The following is an 18,820-nucleotide window of genomic DNA, read 5'->3' as shown; positions in this document are numbered from 1 at the left end:
GTCAAAGGTCTCTTTGTACACAGCATTTCTTGTGTAGATCTTTCCGTCATTTTTAAGCTCGCCTTGCAGAGGAACATCCATTATTTTTAATTTGACGTCCGTTCTTTCACGAACTCTTGAACGGGCAACATAAAGTTGACCGTGTCCAAATGCGGGCTCAGATAAAAAAATGCCAACACGCTTAAGCGTTTGCCCCTGAGACTTATGGATGGTCATAGCAAAGGTAAATTTTACAGGAAATTGTCTACGTCTCAATTGAAACGGCAACCCTGTGCCGTGGCAACTTCACTACATTGGCTAGTACAGTTATTCAAGCAACCCGTAAACTATCGGCGACAAGCAGACACTTAAGCCGCATATAATAAAGATATTTATTTATTTCATTTTATTTGTTTTTTCATCGTTGCCGGTTTCTGCCGGTAGCATATTTCCGAATTCTATTATATATAGATGTTAAATTTATTTATTAAATGTTAAATGCACGTGCTCTTGTGTTTTTAATTTTCCATGCTTAGCTTTCTCATAATATTCGTAACGCGCTGCACTGCACGGGGAATAAAACAATTTACAGTCACGCAAGTAATCCATAAACTATCGGCGACAAACACTTAAGCCGCATATTAAAAGATACTTAGAATCATTTTAAGAAGAGTCTTCCATATATAAATATTACATGGGCATACAAGGCCTGTGTATAAGTATAGATATTACAAACATTGTTTTTATAAGTTACATGAAACTTTTATAGGTAATACTTAGGACATAAACTAAAGTATAATCCTTTCTAACCGTCAGCAATTTGACAGGCAAATTCCGAATTCGAGATTGAGTACATAACTCTATAATTGATTATTGATCTGTTTTTTGATGCTATGTGTAGGCACTGCAGCATGCAAAGTTTCTTGCAATGTATTTAATCAGTCGGAAGGGCCAAAATTACAGAAATGATACAAAAAATCGTGCGTATTATTCAAAATTAAAACGCATGACACGATTTTATATTTAAACAAAGTGCATTTTAAAATTACCACATTTATTATCACGTGAAAGTTACGAACTCCTTAGGACTTCGAATGTTAGCCTGCTTAGAAGATTTTCGACGAGATTTTTAAGATTCTCTGTGTATGTAATGAAACTTCATAACACCATGTGCTCACACAGATGAACATCTCTCAGGAAAACTCACGAAAGTCCATTATCCTTCGTTTCTTCTTTCCCAACACATGTCCGATTATTTGGTCCTTATCTTGAGAGAGAGTGCAATGGAAGCAGAATTATCTTCCCGCATCCAAACCTGCATCTCTTGTTCATGAACACTAATCTTCTTCCAAACATGCAACTAAATCCAAGATGCCGGACATGCTTTCAAACCATTAAAATCTTCTCATTCGAGTCGTCATCTACAAATATGATTATACGTCACGTTTTACACCAACATTAAAGATGTTTTTTCATATCTATCCATGCAAGGTCTAAAGCGAATAGGGCATCTTCATGAAAAGGACAGATGTTCATCTTTTTATTCTGCGTAATCTGTTAGTTGGATGAGGCTTCTTGCTCTAAGCGGTAGAAACTTAACAGATATGTTTTCATAATTTAAGTCTTCATATTGTTGTACTATTACATACTTCTTGATGTCATAGGCCTAAAATCCATATTTAAACTTAGATTCTGAAACGTGCCGTTATTTTGATATTGTCGGTTACGTGAGAGCCGGTTATGAGGGATTTTACTACATGTTCGCATTGAAAAGCAGAACCGGAAATTGACAGGTGGCCCCAGGGCTCCAGCTTTGCTCTTGGGCTTCTTTAATAGTTCGTAAAATTTTACGGAGACCAGGCTAGTTTTGCGGATGTTAAGCTGGTGGACATGCACTTGGTGCATTAATTAGCTTAGGGTGATAGCCAAGGCTCTGTTATAATGTATCAAGAAATGTATCTATCCAGACTTCTACCACAGGTGGTGAGACCTGTGGTGAGACCTTCTACCACATTTGGGTGAGAACATGTGTAAACACGAATCCTTCAAGATTAGGATGCAGGCAGCCAGACTGACGCGAACTCCTGTCGTGGAAGAGGAAGTGTTGCAATCTTTGGACAGTAACCTAGAAGAAAACATACGTGCTGCTGCCATGGCATCGAATATGAATATCCACTCTCACCCTTATACTATACAGGAGTGACTTTAGAAAACACACTTAAATATCTCCATTTATTGAAACAATCGGGAATTTTCTCATACTTCTCAAACTACGAACTATGAAGTACTTCATACTGTGCAATGTGTGACAGATACACCAGTACTACGTACTCAACACTATGTACCATGAAATAAATTCATAAACTGTATGCTGAACTATAAACTGCATTATGAATGAACTTATAAACTGTGAACCGTGTAACAAAAAATCAAACAAACAACGAAGCACATACCATAAACACTCCCCTCCCGCCAACAAAGCTCCAAACCGAAACACAAAATAAATATGTATATATATCTATAAATAACTTATTGTAATTATCCATCCAACTACAAAGTACCCGTGTAAAGTATAACTTAGACAATAGTGTCTGCAATGCAAATTATGCACCATTTACATATAATTGTATATTATGAATTCTGCAATGTAAACAAATTCCCGAGCATGGTGTTAGGGTACCCGGTCAGGATACACTTCCATAGATGGTTAGTGCAGTGGGGCGATACCAGTTTTGCCTATGGCGATGTTTTGGTGCCCCCTGAGCTTCTTTCTGTCTGTCTGTTTTCTATGACATCGAAACGGTGTATGACACGTTGTGTAAGGAGCGTCTGTACATCTATTTGATCTGTAAATCGTCCAGTTACTGCAGAGCAAAAACCGACCTTCGACTCCTGGCACTTGCACATTAGTTTCTGCATCAAAATGTCAGCAACCTGCAATTCTCAAATTATGCCCTCACAAATGGAGCAACCTTTTCTCTTGTAGGGATATTCAATCGTCTCATAATGATGTCGTTTGGGTCCAAGAGAACCCACATTATATGCAATCTCGTGTGACTAAAACCCACTTCACCATACGGGGGAGAGTAATCGTACATGACTGCTCGGCTGGTCACACCTGAGGTCATCCCGATTGGATGCTCGGAAGTACCAGACACCTCTGGAAATGAGTTCTGTATGGCTGAGATGACTACATGGTAGACGGGGCGTGGTAGGTCCTTTGCACGCCCCTAAGTTTCGCCTGATTCGATTGCTTTCTTGCTGTAGGGCCATTGTGTTATAAGATATTCTCCTTCCTTCTGGCATGCCTTCGTGGTTAGCACACTGGGCGGAGTTTTGAGAGATCCGGATTGGAGTCCCGAAGAGGACATTGTGGAATTCTTTACTTTCGTGTTTAATAAAAACCTAATGCCTCTACAGTGTATAAAACTCTCATTGCTTCTGACATGGACCTCATAGTGAAAGTTGCCATCGCTGCTGTAATATCCACGAAACTCAAGCTAGCTTTGAAAATATTGGGCAATTCATGTGGCGTTTGTGTCAAGCATACATTATTGTTAATGGTCGAAACTTTCAGCCCTTTCTCTGAAGCTACAGGGGTTGGACAAAAATATGGAAACACCTTTAAAAAACATGTGTCTTTGCTTAATATGGTGTAGGAAACCCGTTGGCATATAAAACAGCTTGCAGTCTTCTCGGAATGGATAAATACAGTTCCTGTATCTTTGCCAAGGGAATATTATACCATTCTTCCTGCAAAACGGTGGCAAGTTCAGATAACGATGTTGGCGGTGGACAACGAGAACGCACTTTCCGTTCCAATGTAGACCACAAAGGTTCGATAATATTCAAGTCTGGTGACTGTGGTGGCCAGGAGAGATGGGACAACTCAACCTCGTGCTCAGAAAACCAGTCCTGGGCAATGTGAGCTGTGTGAACAGGGGCTTTGTCGTCTTGGAAGACACCATCACCATCAGGGAACAAAGTTTGTACCATGGGATGAACTTGATCGGCCAAAATGTTCACATAAGTCTTGGCAGTCATGCGCCCTGCCACAGTTATCATGGGGCTAGCAGAGAACCACGATATGGCTGCCCAAACCATAACAGAACCCCCACCATGTTTCACTCTTGGCAACAAGCAGTCTGTATTATAGGCTTGAGATGGCGTTCTCCAGACGTAAACTCGGCCAGAAGTGGGAAACAATGTGAAAGAAGACTCGTCAGACCATATTACTCGCTTCCACTGCTCTATAGTCCAGGCTTTATGACTTAAACACCACTTTTTCCTGTTACGGGCATTAGCATCACTGATGAGTGGCTTCTCAATTGCAGCACGGCCAGCAATTCCCTGTTTATGAAGCTCCCTTCTAATTGTTTTGGTACTCACAGGGTTCGGTAACACAGCATTCATTTCAGCAGTAACTTTTGCAGTTGTGGTCTTCTTATTTTTTGTCACAATTTCCCTTAATGGGCGTCTATCACGATCACTCAGGACACTCTTTCGTCCACGCTGTGATTTAGCAGATGATGTTTTTCCGCTATTCAAATATGCGGAATAAATCTTCGATACAGTACCTCTTGAAACACTAAACACCTCGGTTACCTTGCATACGGAAGCACCTACCATACTTGCTCCAACAATTTGCCCACGTTCGAAGTCTGTTAACTCTGACATAATGCATTGACAACCTCACATAACAGTACTCCGACAACAACTGAACTGTTTAGCACATTTACGAAGTTGTATAGGTGGCGTCAGTAGTCAAAAACGCCAGCACTACCTACATATTTCATTAAAATCAATCTTTCTTTTCAAACATGCATTTCACAAGGTGTTTCCATATTTTTGTCCATCCACTGTATTTTCCATGTCTATTAGATACGGCGTAAAACCACTCTTTAATGGGATCGAATCGAAACTGTCCACGCACTGAAAGTAATCGGTTCTTTTTTATGACTCACTTGGTGGTGAAAAACATCGTGATCGAGGGCTCAGTCAATAGAGGTTAGCAAGGATGGACAAAACAGCGGAAAGAATCAAAAGAGCGAGACCGGTTAGCGAGTCTTGAGCAAAGATCAAAAAGAATCTAACGAACAGTGGGATCGGAAGAATCAACTTAGTCAAACGCTAACTGAACTGATTTCTGTCAACCGTAATTTTGAAATTTCATAAAATGCCTCTTTTTTATACAGAACTAACGACAAAATTCTAGAACAAAAATTTCCAAAAAGTTGGTAAATGATAAAAATTAAATTCACTTTTAACGTGGAACGATTACCATTATTTTCGCTCCTAAAATAGGATTCGTTCTTTTCTGGAAAGTTTCCAATAAGAACTTCACCCTTAATTTTCGCGAATCAGGCTTTCCCTCGCTCAGTAAAATAAATCAGTTTATGTTCGAAGAGCGCATCCCTGTTCCCCATAAGCTTCCAGCAAGAGTTCTTCGTGAACCTTAAAAGACCTACCTCTTCGTTTTCTGGAACCTGATGAAATTCGCTCAGTAAAATGAATCGGTTCTTTGAACCAGTTCCGAAAGGAATTTCCAATTATATAGCGCTTATTAATTATTGGATTGCTGCATTGCTGCATTAATCGTTTTATACAATCTTTTCTATTGCGTTCTTGATGTGGCTTTGTGTCGCCATTTCTACGTTGTCGATGATGGAGTGTCCCATCATGCTTTCATATGTGGATATAATGCATAGTTATGTTTTCCTGTATCTCTAATGAAAATTTAAACGCAAACTTTTGAGACGGTCTGTGCGTCATAAACCTCTAAAGAAGCATTTCGCAAGAATACCGAAAAATTTGTTTGTGCATGAAATCATAGTTAAATTTTCAAAAGAATATTTATTAGAAAAAGTGAAGGAATATTGGAAACTTCGAATCTAACAATTTTTAAAAATGATTCAAAATTTAAGGAAATCGACCTTTTTTCGTTCTTCGACTCCTTCAAAACTTAGTTTGAAAAATCTGATGCGGAAACGACATGACTTCCTTGTACGGAATATTAAATTATACGCATTTTTTGCTGCATTTCATTTAAACTTATTCCATTGAATTTCATTAGAGATAGATTTCTCATTCGATTAATTCATTTCTCGCTTCGGGACAAGACAAAAGTACGTAAACCTCAAAAGGTCTTCATTAAAAATTGAAAGATATAGAAAAATATAAAATACCAAACGCAGTTTAAACAGCTAAAAAAAATCTGATGTGTACACCAGATGACTTCCGTGTACGAAATATTAAATTATACGCATTTATGTCTTGAATTCTATTTAAATTGATTGGATTGAATTAAATCTACTTCTCCGATAGCGAATGAACCACAATAGAATAAACGAACTCTTTAAAATTCACTATATTTGTTTACTATAACGACACTCTGAATGCACAAAATTTATATCATTTGAAGAATTATCTTATCGTTGCTACATGTTCTATTCAAATACTATAATAAAGCTAGAACAATGTATGAAAGAAATTAAGCAAACAAAACAGAAAAGAAACAGTTTTTCACAGACGATTGAGTATTTCTCATTCAATTAATTCAGTTCTCACTTCGCGACAAGACATAAATACATAAAAACTCAAAATATCTGTATTAAAAATTAAGAAGTAAATCTTAAACACTTATTTCCTCGAAAAAATTCCAGAGAGGATTAAGCATGATTTAATTCGCAATAATAAATGAAGGCGTTATTTTTGTTGTTGCGAATTGGCAACACATCTACAATTCTTGCTGTTTCAAATGTAAGCAAATATGTCCGCGATGTCATTTAAAACTTAACCGCACTTAAACAGCTTTTAAATTGTTGATAATTGTACAAATATTGCTTCCAGAATTACGATAGGCATAAAAACCTTAACCGGAAGATAAGAACAAAATTCAATCATTTTTAAAGCAAAAAATGTACAATTTACAAACATATAAGAGTAAAGAAACTGAGATCACTGTGCCGAGTAACTGAGTGGATGTATATATAAATATAGTATTTATATACGGTTCGTGCGGCCGATTGCAACCAAAATACGAGACGCACACCTACATATTATAGCAGTCCTATACACAAAATTTCAACGTTCTGAGGCTACTCGTTTTCGAGTTATCCGAGATATTTACATACGTACGCACGTACGTACATATGTTCGTGCAGGCGCCACGAAACATTCTCTTCAGCACGAAACATTCTCTTCAGCACGAAACATTCTCTTCAGAATTAATGTTAAAGCAGTTTTATAATTTTTTTGGAGGAAACGAGTCTTTTTATTCTGTCCTTACGTACGGATATCACGCAAAAACATCGTTAAATTGCATTCGATAGCGGTCAAAATGGATATTTTCGTTGAAATATGCTGCCCGAAACTTTTCGCGATTACAATACTTGCTTTTCACTTCGTACAATGAAGTAGGAAGAACGATAGTCTGAATATTTTCAGATTTTATATTACGCCCAAAAGGGAGTTTTTATCGTTTGTGTGCTACCTTTGTTTATTAAATATCATGTTCCCACTTAAACACATAAAATTGAATTCAACAGCAATATCACAAAATATTAAAAAACAGCATATCTTTAGAATTTCCGATACACAGTCTCGCGCTCTGGAGTTAAAAATGTTTTTTTTTTCGTAGAGTGTTGCCAGTGCTCGCTTTGAAATCGTTGAGTTTGCTTCGTTAAAGTTATTAAAAATTCGTTAAAGTTTTACAGAATTATAAATAGGTAACAAAACAAACAAATTCAAAATTCGGGCTCCCAAGCGCCCACGTTGTTTTGGAGGACTACGTTATTCAAAATTTGATGGCTCTAGGTACCGTTGTTTCTTCACAGTGCGAGAAACATTCATGCACACATGCAGATTATTCATTATTTTGTTTCTGTAAATATAATACAGAGGCGATAATATTTGATGGCAACAGTTTGAAAAGTGAATCATCGCAAAGTGCCGTTTTGAAATCTAACGCCATTTAGGCTAATAAAAAGTAACTTCAACTTTCATTTTGCATTTCATTGCATTTAAATAAAACAGGCAATTAAAAAAAGTATGTGTATTTCATTGTAAGTGTCTCATGTTTTTTATGCTTATTTTTTGTTTTTTATGTTTCTCATGTTTTTTCGAAACTCAAAATGTTCTCCTCCTGGGATGAGAGAAGAAACAAATACTCTCTCCTTAGCTTCTTTATCTATTTATCTACAAGTATTTATTCTTGCGTAAAATTAATAGCAATGAATTAGAAACCAAAAGTTTTAATTAGTAACATAAGCATCCATGTATGGAAAAAAAAAAAAAAAAAAAAAAAAAAAAAGATAACTGAAAAATTGAAACTATGTGGAGTAACACTCTAACAGTTATCCAGAAAATAAATGAAAGAAGAAATCAAATATCAAGGGGGGGGAAATGGATAACAGCATCTAACGTACATTTCTTCAAAAATCCTAATTTCGAATCTTTCAATGCATAACATAATTCACCATATGAACACGAACCTTTTTTCGAAACTTTTAACTTGTTACAGAAATTGAAATCTCATGATTCCATCTAAAGCGGCATCTTTTTGTTTTTTAAATTAAATTATATGAATTGCACGATATCGGAGGGAAAAAAGATACGCCTTTAGAATAAAAAAAAATTGGAGCGGTATTTATTTATCAATAAAACTTCCGGAATAAAAAAGTGGGCCACTGAAGTTAAATAAAAAAATAAAGAAATGGAAGACAAATCCTTATAAAAAGCATCCAAAAAAAGAGTTTTTGAAGATCCCCTGGATTTAAGGGATAGGGACCCCTCAAATCTTTCTCCTTTTCTGGGGGTATAACAAAAGTATTTTTCCTCTCACTTTCCAAACTCTTACAAATGCTGTTCCATGAGGAGAAATGAAAATTTAATTTTGACGTAAGCCGCATCGGGAAGATGCCCCATTAAATTACCATTACAGTAAAGCTGAGCGGAATTCGCGAAGCATCGCTCTTTTTGGCGAAGTTTTCAGCGGTGCAGTTCGTATTGCAATAAAGGGTATAAGATAAACTTTTTGATTCTTGCACTGACTATTATTTTCGTGGAAAACTGGGAAAATTTAAGTTTCTATCTATCTATATATATATACAAAGAAGAATGTCTGTTTGGTATGTTTGTTTGTTTGCGATTAACTCAGTCTTTATTTTAGTTATCGTCACCGAACTTTTTACAATTCTTTTCTGGGTCCTAGAAAAGATCGCCGTCCACTTTTTCAAAAAAAATTTGAACTGTTTCAGATTTTAAATTGCGTCCAAAGGGGCGTTTTTTAACATTTTGTGTGTTACCTTTCTTTATTAAATATCGTTTTCTTCGCACTTAAACCATAAGATCGAGTTCAACAGCAATATCGCAAAATAGTTTTAAAATTAGCATATCTTTAGAATTTCCCATACAGACTCGCGCGCTGGAGATAACAAAAGTATTTTCTGGACAATGGTGCCATGGCTCGCTTTGAAATCCTTGAGATTGTTCATCAAAAATTCGTTAGAGTTTTACAAAATAGGAAATCGATCATGAAACAAATTCCAAATTTCAAATTTGGTCTTCCACATGCCCATGTTCGTTGGAGGATTACATCACTCAAAATTTGGTGGCTCTATGTACCGTTATTTTATCATAATACGAGAAATAAACATACATTTACGCAGATTTTTCATTATTTAATTTCTTCAAATATAATGCAGGAATCTAACATTTTGTGGCAACAGTTTGAAAAGTGAACCGACATTTATAGGAGCCCGACGCAAAATGCCAAAACTATTCCTTCGGGATTCAAATTCCTTTGGAATGAGAACAAATTAGCTAAAATCAGACATATTAATTGAAAACTCTGAAACCGCTAATTTTTGCTCTCAGTTTTTCCGAGTGGCAACAGTCTTGCCCGGTGAAGATAAATATCTGCTTTATTTCGAGAAGTGTTTCCACTGCTCGCTTTGAAATCGTAGAGTTTATTAATAAAAAATTCTAAGTTTTACAATGAAATAAAAATGGCATTGGCAAACATTAAATATATTATTCCCGATTCGTAAAATTCGTTGGAAGTCATGTCATTTCGGCTGTTCCCATCATCGTACGACTTTAATCAGCCGAAATATTAATTAAAAACTCCGAAAACACTAGTTTTTGCACTCATATTTCGAGTGGCAGCTGGTGCCAGGCGTTGCAGATAAGGAAGATTTATTTCGAAAAGTGTTGCTACTGCGCTCTTTCTAATTTTAGAGCTTGTTAATAAAAATCTGTATGTTTTACAAAATCTATATGTATAAAGAAGAATGTTATTGATTTCTGATCAATTATGATCTATTGTTTGCCACATTTAATAGACTAAAATTGAATGTACGTGAAATATTGTATAGAACTTGAGCTTTTACGACCAGTTGATTAGAGAGACGGAAATTATCGTATTTACGCGAATCTAATGCGCATCGTTTTTGGCCAAATGTAGTACTCAAAATTGGGGTGCGCATTAGATTCGAGTGCAAAGTTCGCCGATGACGTCAACCGAATTTAAATCGTAACAATGGATTACTGTATTTCTCGACTACATTTACCGTTACATTTATCGTTGACACATTATTGCATACTGCAGAGTACGTAGTCACGAAATGGAGGGCAAGCAGAGAAGAATGTCATATGACGCTACTTTCAAACGTAAAGTAATTCTTTATCCTGAAAGAAATGGCAATAGAAAGGCTGGGAGAGAGTTAAACGTAGCTGAGAGTAATGTTCGCTTGTGGCGGCAACAGAAATTGGCACTGTTTGCAACTAAAACTAGTAGAAAGAAATTCACTGGCCCTCGCAAAGGAAGACACCCTAAAATTGAAGAAAAAGTTTGGAATTTGTACGTGAAAGGAGGAAGAATGGACAACCTGTGACTAGCGACACTATAAGAAATAAAGCAAAAGAGGAGGCTGAAGTTCTTGGAATACCGAAACGAGAGTTTAAAGCTAGCCGTCGATGGGTGGATCGGTTTATGAAGCGGATGGGCTTATTTCTAAGACGCCGTACAACAATATCCCAAAAGCTTCCTGCAGATTTTGAGGGAAAACTACTAACATTTTAGCGGTATCTCATCACACTTCGGAAGGAAAAGAATTTTTCAATGGGGCAAATTGGCAACGCTGACGAGACGCCAATTTGGTTGTTTGATATGCCTGGTTTACTACATCATTACGGAGAAGGGGACTAAAAAAGTTATCATCAAAATAGTGAATAAAGACGTTTACTATTAATCACTGATTGTAGAAACTGTTAGCTAGATAGAAATGTTACCATTTATTTCATGTTCATACTTTACGATATGTACCGTATATACGGTAGTGGTAATTAACAATGATTGTTTCACATAACAATAGCCCACTAATAGGTTAATTCTATGTTCTGTTACTTTATGTATAAATCCATTGTTGTATAAAATATGGTATCTAAATTTAAATAAAATTATCATACCATTGATTGATAGTTTATATACAAATCCATTGTTGTATAAAATAAGATTCAATAAATTCCTCATACCATTGATGCGCATTACATTCGCGGACAAACATTTTTTTTATTATTTAAAGTTTTAAAATGGGGATGCGCATTAGATTCGATGGCGCATTAGATTCGCATAAATACGGTATTAAAAATGCTGTACCATTATTGCCGATATAATGAGAGAGAATTAGTTTGTTTTGCTACCGAAATTTTTTATCTGGCTTTCGTATCGCATCAGACTGAAACTATGTATGACTATGAATCGTATTTTTTGAATCGTTTATTTGAGAAAGATCGCAGCGGTATCGTTCTCTTTGTTGTTCGATAACATTACTGTCAATCTAACGTAACTGGCATCGGGTGCTTCTGCTAGTTTTAAATATAAAAAGAAAATTTTAAACTTTAGTGAAACCTTCATGTGGGTATAATTTTATAGAGTCGTTAAGTTCTTTTGAAGCAAAAGACATGAAAAATAAGCAATATGCCACACGGGATTCGAACCTGGACCTCACGAAAGCATACCAAGTGTGCTATCGTCACACCATAATATTATGATAGAAGAAGGGAGAAAATACATTATAATTTTGCAGACAAGAATTTTAAATATGAAGTAGCGGTAGTCTTTAATATACACTGAATTATAGTATCTATTGAAACATTTGCCTGTTAATCCAGCTTATACATTCAGTTACTTCTCAACATAATATCGTTGCGTGTGTACGGGTTGGTAATAGATTGAATGCACAAGTCCGATAATAGCTTAAAAATTTATTCTTATCAAAAGTAATATATCAGAACTCTGGAATTTTCCCTCAAAGATATGGTCCCGCTATGCCGGTATTCCGTGGTTCGATTCCCGGCGAAGGAGGTTGCTATTTTTTCATCTTTCCTGCTTCCAAAAAATACCTAATGTCTCTCTACAATTCTACTAAAATTAGCCATACAAATACAAAATTCATAACAATATAATTTTTAATGTTATGTGTTAATTATCGTAATTTCATTTAACAATTGCGCGTTAAATACGAGTAACCAAAAGAATTTATTTGCCAATTAAACTGCTTGAAAATGCTTTAAATTTCTCCCATAATTAACCAATCGTTATTAATTTTTCTTGTATTATTAAGTACGCTAGGCTTAACCGTGGAGTAAATCTGTAGTTGACTGTTTATTGATAATTATTCTTTTCAAGGAAAACTTTTGAAAATCAAATTTTAATTCTTAATTTAAACTGAAAATTTGAGAAATTCTTGAAAGAAAATTCTTTGTGAAATTATAATTTTTGAGAAAACTACAAATTACGAAACCGCTGCAAACCTTAATTTACATTAAGGATTTGACTTCCTATTCTGTATGTCAGTTAACGTTACCGACTGGCCTATATTTAGGCCAGATTCGAATCCTGATTAGGCATGGATGTTTTTGAAAAATTCTTGAAATGTTTGTGAGATTATAATTTTTAAGAAAACTACAAATTACGAAACCGCTGCAAACCTTAATTTACATTAAAGTTTTGACTTCCTATTCTGTATGTCAGTTAGCGTTACCGACTGGCCTATCTTTAGGCCAAATTCGAATCCTGATTAGGCATGGAGGTTTTCAAACGAAACGTATCTCTACGCTGTGGAGGTACTTGAATAACCTGTATAACCGAAACTCCTGGGGGCAAATTGGTGGGAAGGAAGAGATGGGGGAAACCCTTAGGGTATTCTTGATCAAAACTGAAATGGAGTTCTGCTAAATCACATTGTCATACTATATTCTGTTCTCAAGAAGTCTTTCACCAGGATGAATATGTGGACCTCTTCTAAATAATGATCAGATCAAGGATATAAGTAACAACAAAAACATTACTAATTTTAAGACTTTTTAGAAACGATTGTAGAGGCATTAGGTTATTTTGTTGCTGCAGACGTGAAAAATGAGTAATGCATTTCCCCGGAACTCGAACCTGTACCTCTCGAATACGCGACGAGTCTAGTAACCGTTACACCACGAAGGTATGCAGAAAGGAGAGAGAAAATACATCCACCTCTTCACTACTCAGGTATATGAAATTCTGTTATGAACTTCAGTTCTATAACAGTGTATTAATTACCATATATTTATTATATATTTATTAAGCTACTATTAATTATATATACATGAATCTGTGAAGTCATAGATATTCAAATATATAGACAGATGAGCAAAAATGAGACAAATAAGGAAGATTAAAAAAATCTTTAGCTCTTAGAGTAGTATTTCGAAAATTGTACTTCAGAGTTTTAAAAAGTCATAAAAACTTATTTTGAGTATATAATGCAAAAATAAAAAGATATAAAAAATACTGTGCTTGCTTATACCAGGATTCAGATTTTATTATTAATTTTTTGTGTTGAAGCAGTTATGAGTTATGGTAGTCCCACTAGTTCTAAGAAATAACCTCAGAGAAATTAAAGATAGAAAAATCTTATATTTAAAATGAACCGTTAGAAACGGCAAAGCCAAATGATGAAAACAAAACTTGCTAAAACATTATTTTACTGTAATTTAATTCGATATGGGGAGTTGGGTATTTAACTAATAAATAAAAGCTTTAATTATTCAAGACATATCTGTGCATTTATTTTACCTTTATTGCTTACCCGTAAGGCTTGCAGGGATCTGAACAAGAGGGTAAAACATTAGGGGGGATATAGAAGGCAGCTATAGGAGTAATATTCGTCATAGAATGTATGGTCGGAAAGCCGCGAGGTGGTATTGTAAGTAAATGGTATAAAAAGTGCGGTCCTCGCACCTAACCGGCAATTCACAACACCTATGCACCAACCCCGAGAGATGTTGCAAGTGTGGTCAACACCACCGAAGTAAACTATGTACTTTGAAGAAAGAAGAGAAACCTACTTGTATCTTTTGCAAAGAAGCACACGTAAGTTCCTACCGTGGATGCTCGGAGTACAAGAAACGATTTGAGCGAAACCCGATATCAAAAGACGAAAAATCTCCAAGTGCAAAAGATACCCACCATAGATGAACCCGCAACTAACCAAAACTGATGGTAAAACCCACCCGACAGAGCGTAAACCTACTTATAGTAGCAGAGCTCAGAATAAATTACAACCCCCACCTGACGAGTTAGCGGATGCCATTCAATGATTACAAGACGAAAAGATAAAGAAATTCCTAGGTACAGTGACCAAGAGCATTGAGAAGATAAAAGCAGCTAGAAGTACCGCGGAGAAGTTTATTGCTGCCCTAGCACTGATGCAATTCGCTGAAAGCGAAGATTAAGTTTGTTCTTGCCATGTAATGTCAGTGACCTCATGTTTCGGATTTTCCTGGACACCATTTCCATGCGGCTCCTCTCGGGGTCAGTACTTGGGTGGGTGACCACCCACGTGACTGGCTCCGACGAACCAAAACTCTCCAAATTCGCGAAGAATTTCACAGCTCGAGCGGCCAATGAGGATACACCAGATGCTTCCCCAAAATTCCTCAAACTTCATTTTTGTACCTTATGTACAGGACTACCTTCGCCTGTCGGCGCGGTGTTAATCACCTTTATTTCTTTAATGCCCCCCAACTCCTAAGGGCAATTACTCAAAAGCGGTGGTTTTAAAGCAGCGGAGGCTGCTACATGCCACCTAGCCATGCAACAGTTCCAGTACCTAACGGCATTTTCTACCGCGAATTGCCGATAGGATTGCTGAATTGCTGGTTATACGAACAACGACATTTTCAGGACGATGGATTGGTCAAAGTGTTCCCATAATTTGGACACCAAGATTACCGGATCTCTTGTGTTTGGACCTTTTCTTGTGGGCCCATATGAAAAGCGTAATATACGAGTGCCCTATTGAAACCGATATGGATCTTGTCGCCAAAATCACCTTTGTTGCAGGCGATAGTTGGGAAATGCTTGTGTCTTCGCATATGTTCGTCAATCCCTCTATCCAGCAGGTGTGAAGCTTGCATTACATCTGGCGAAAGGTCATTTGAGCAAATTCTTAATTCTTTAAATGTGACAATAGAAAGCTACCCTTTAATTTCTCACCGCTTAAGTTCCAACCATGCATTCTATCACGAATATTGCTCATATACCTGCCTTCTATCCCCCCTTAAAGTTTTGCCCTCTTTTTTAGATCCTCCCCCGTATATTCCTCAATACATTTGATTTAATTTAGTCTTTATTAATGCGCCTCCAAGAAAATCTTTTAATTTTATGATCATACAAAATATGCAATGAACGTGTGTTGGATGTGTTGGAAAAGAAGATATTTGGAACTGATGACCGACTGAAAACAGTACACACCTTTTTGCTTATTTTTCAAATTCGAACACTATTAATATGACAAAAACAGAATGCTTATTAATAATATGTAACACTTCAGAATGCCAACAATAGTAGAACAATTGCCAATTTAACAAACAATTCGAGACTGAATTATTATAAAAGCACCATAGTCAAGTAAGGACAGGTGAAGATTGCCATTAGTATAAAAGTGAGCTTCATTTGGATGAATTTCGAAAGAGTTCGGCATCTTTAAAATTAAACCAAGAGAAGCTCATCTTTATAATAAGGTATTTTCTCGCTCTATGTTGGGTGCTTTCGTGGTGTAAACTGGATAACAATTCTGGCTAGCAATAAGGAGTTCCGGTGTTTGAATCCCGGCGAGGGACATTTTTAATTTTTCCAGCATCAGTACAACCTAATGACTATACAATATTTATGGCAGCCTTCGCCTGTCCTTGTTCGAATGTGATGTCTTTGTAATAAATTCAGTTTGGAAATCACTTTTCCAAATTAGACCTTTCACTTTGGAAGATTTCCATATTCAAATCTGGAAACCACTGTTCAACCCGGAAATTTGTCATTAATGAAAAAGTCATAAGGAAATCTTCCACGCTCCAGCAAACAGGAAATATTGAAGTCCTCATTTGGAATTTATCTTCTCATTTTTATTTTGTTGCAAAAATGTGATACTTTATTCTTATTACTAGCGCGACACCCAAACTGCGAATATGCACCTTTTACAGTTCCTATTTGCATTCATTTTGAATGACATTTTTAAATGTTTTACATTATGTTTTAAAACAGATTGTGTATTAAACTATAAGGTATTTTTTCTCCTCCTTTCAGCATGCCTTCGTAGCGCACTCAGCCCACCAGCGGCCGAGCGGCAAAATTGCTGAACACTGGTAGTTCGGTCCGAGGTTCGAATCCCGCGAACGGGCTGGCTGCATGGGCGTTTTCGTGGTTTTCCCCATGTGTAACATGTATACGAGCCAGTTTCCCTTAGAAAGTCCTCCACGAAGGCATCTCTCCCCTTAGGCAAATAGCCCTAGTGTGCTTTGCCGTATTCTCAATACACCAATACACCAATCCTAGCGCACTCGGCGTGTATTCGAGAGGTCCAGGTGCGAAGCCCAACTAGAGTATTGCTCATTTTCCATGTCATCTGATTCAAAATAACCTAATGACTCTACTACAAAGAGACAAATATATGAGCATTTATTTCTTGCGTAGAAATGTTCATATATTTGCATTTGTTCTTATATACATTATGTTCATACATACATTGCAATGTTCATATAGTATACATACATTATACATTTAATTTTTCTGAAAACTAAACACGATTCAAAGCTGAAAACGAAATTCTCTCCAAAGAAGAATCTAGCATATTCATAGTTTTCGCGTGGTATCGACGCACATTGTTTCAAGTTTCCTGTCGTTATTAATTTTGAACAATGCATGTAAACAATTTTACAGACAGAACCGACAGCGAACAAATTGTAAGATTGCACAAATGGCCGTTTGAAATGTATAGTTGAAGAAATTGTTTACGTAGGAAAATGTTTATTTATTTGTGCTTTTGGCATGGTGTTAATGAACTCTTTAAAATGATGCAATAATTTACGTATTTGTGTTTTTGGCATGGTGTAAGTTAAGTTTCCCAATCGTAGTAGAATGATACAATAATTTGCGTATTTGTGGTTTTGTCCTGGTGTTAATGAACTTAAAGAAAGTGATTTTTATTTATTTTTTCAGAGAAAGTGATTTTCATTCATTTTTCAGAGAAAGCAATTTTTCTCCTTTTTAAGTTGAATTTTTTACACAGACGAGGTAAATATGCTCATCTGTTTACATATTTGAATATATATGACTTCACAGATTCATGATTATAATAAACAGTAACTTAATAAATATAGTATGATAATTAATACACTGTTATAGAACTGAAGATCATAGCAGAATTTCCTGTATATGAACGTGTAATGGAATGAAGAAGTGGATTAACCCACAAACTTATACGATATTTTCTCCTTCTTTTCTGCATGCCTTCGTGGTGTAACGGTTAACACACTCGGCGCGTATTCGAGGGGTCTGATTAGAGTCTCGAAGAGGGCATTTATTTCTTGCGTAGAAATGTTCATATATGTACATTTGTTCTTGTATACATTATGTTCATACATACATTATTTTTATACATACATTATGTTCATACATACATTCATTATACATTTAATTTCATATATACAATTAATTTTTCTGAAAACCAAACACGATCCAAAGCTGAAAACGAAATTCTCTCGAAAGAAGAACTTTGCATATTCGTGGTTTCGGCATGGTATCAACAAAATGTTTCAGTCGTTATTTCGTGTTGTGATACAGATGTGCTTTCTATGCATTGTTTCAAGTTTCCTGTCGCTATCAATTTCGAACAATTTTACAGACAGAACCGACACCTAACAAATTGTAAGATTGCACAAAATGCCGTTTGAAATGTATAGTTGAAGAAATTGTTTACGTAGGAAAATGTTTGTGTATTTTTGGAATGGTATTAATGAGCGTTTTAAAATGATGAAATAATTTACCTGTTTGCGTTTTTGGCATGGTGTTAATGAACTCTTTCAATCGTAGTAGAATGATGCAATTATTTGCGTATTTTTGGTTTTGTCCTGGTGTTAATGAACTTTTTCAACCATAGTAGAGTGATGCAAATTTACGTATTTGTGTTTTTGGCATGGTGTTAATGAACTCTTTCAATCGTAGTAGTATGATGCAGTGATTTGCGTATTTGTGTTTTTGGCATGGTGTTAATGAACTTTTTCAACCATAGTAGAATGATTCAAATTTACATATTTGTGTTTTTGGCATGGTGTTAATGAACTCTTTCAATCGTAGTAGAATGATGCAAACTTGCGTATTTGTATTTTTGGCATGGTGTTAATGAACTCTTTCAATCGTAGTAGTATGATGCAGTGATTTGCGTATTTGTGTTTTTGGCATGGCGTTAATGAACTTTTTCAACCATAGTAGAATGATTCAAATTTACATATTTGTGTTTTTGGCATG

Source organism: Stegodyphus dumicola, chromosome 8 (assembly GCF_044657685.1).
Source record: "Stegodyphus dumicola isolate Sdum_Otavi_A_Nest chromosome 8, ASM4465768v1".
In the NCBI taxonomy this organism is placed as follows: domain Eukaryota; kingdom Metazoa; phylum Arthropoda; class Arachnida; order Araneae; family Eresidae; genus Stegodyphus; species Stegodyphus dumicola.
The sequence above is the reverse complement of the archived record's forward strand: the minus strand, read 5'-3'. Positions refer to the sequence as shown.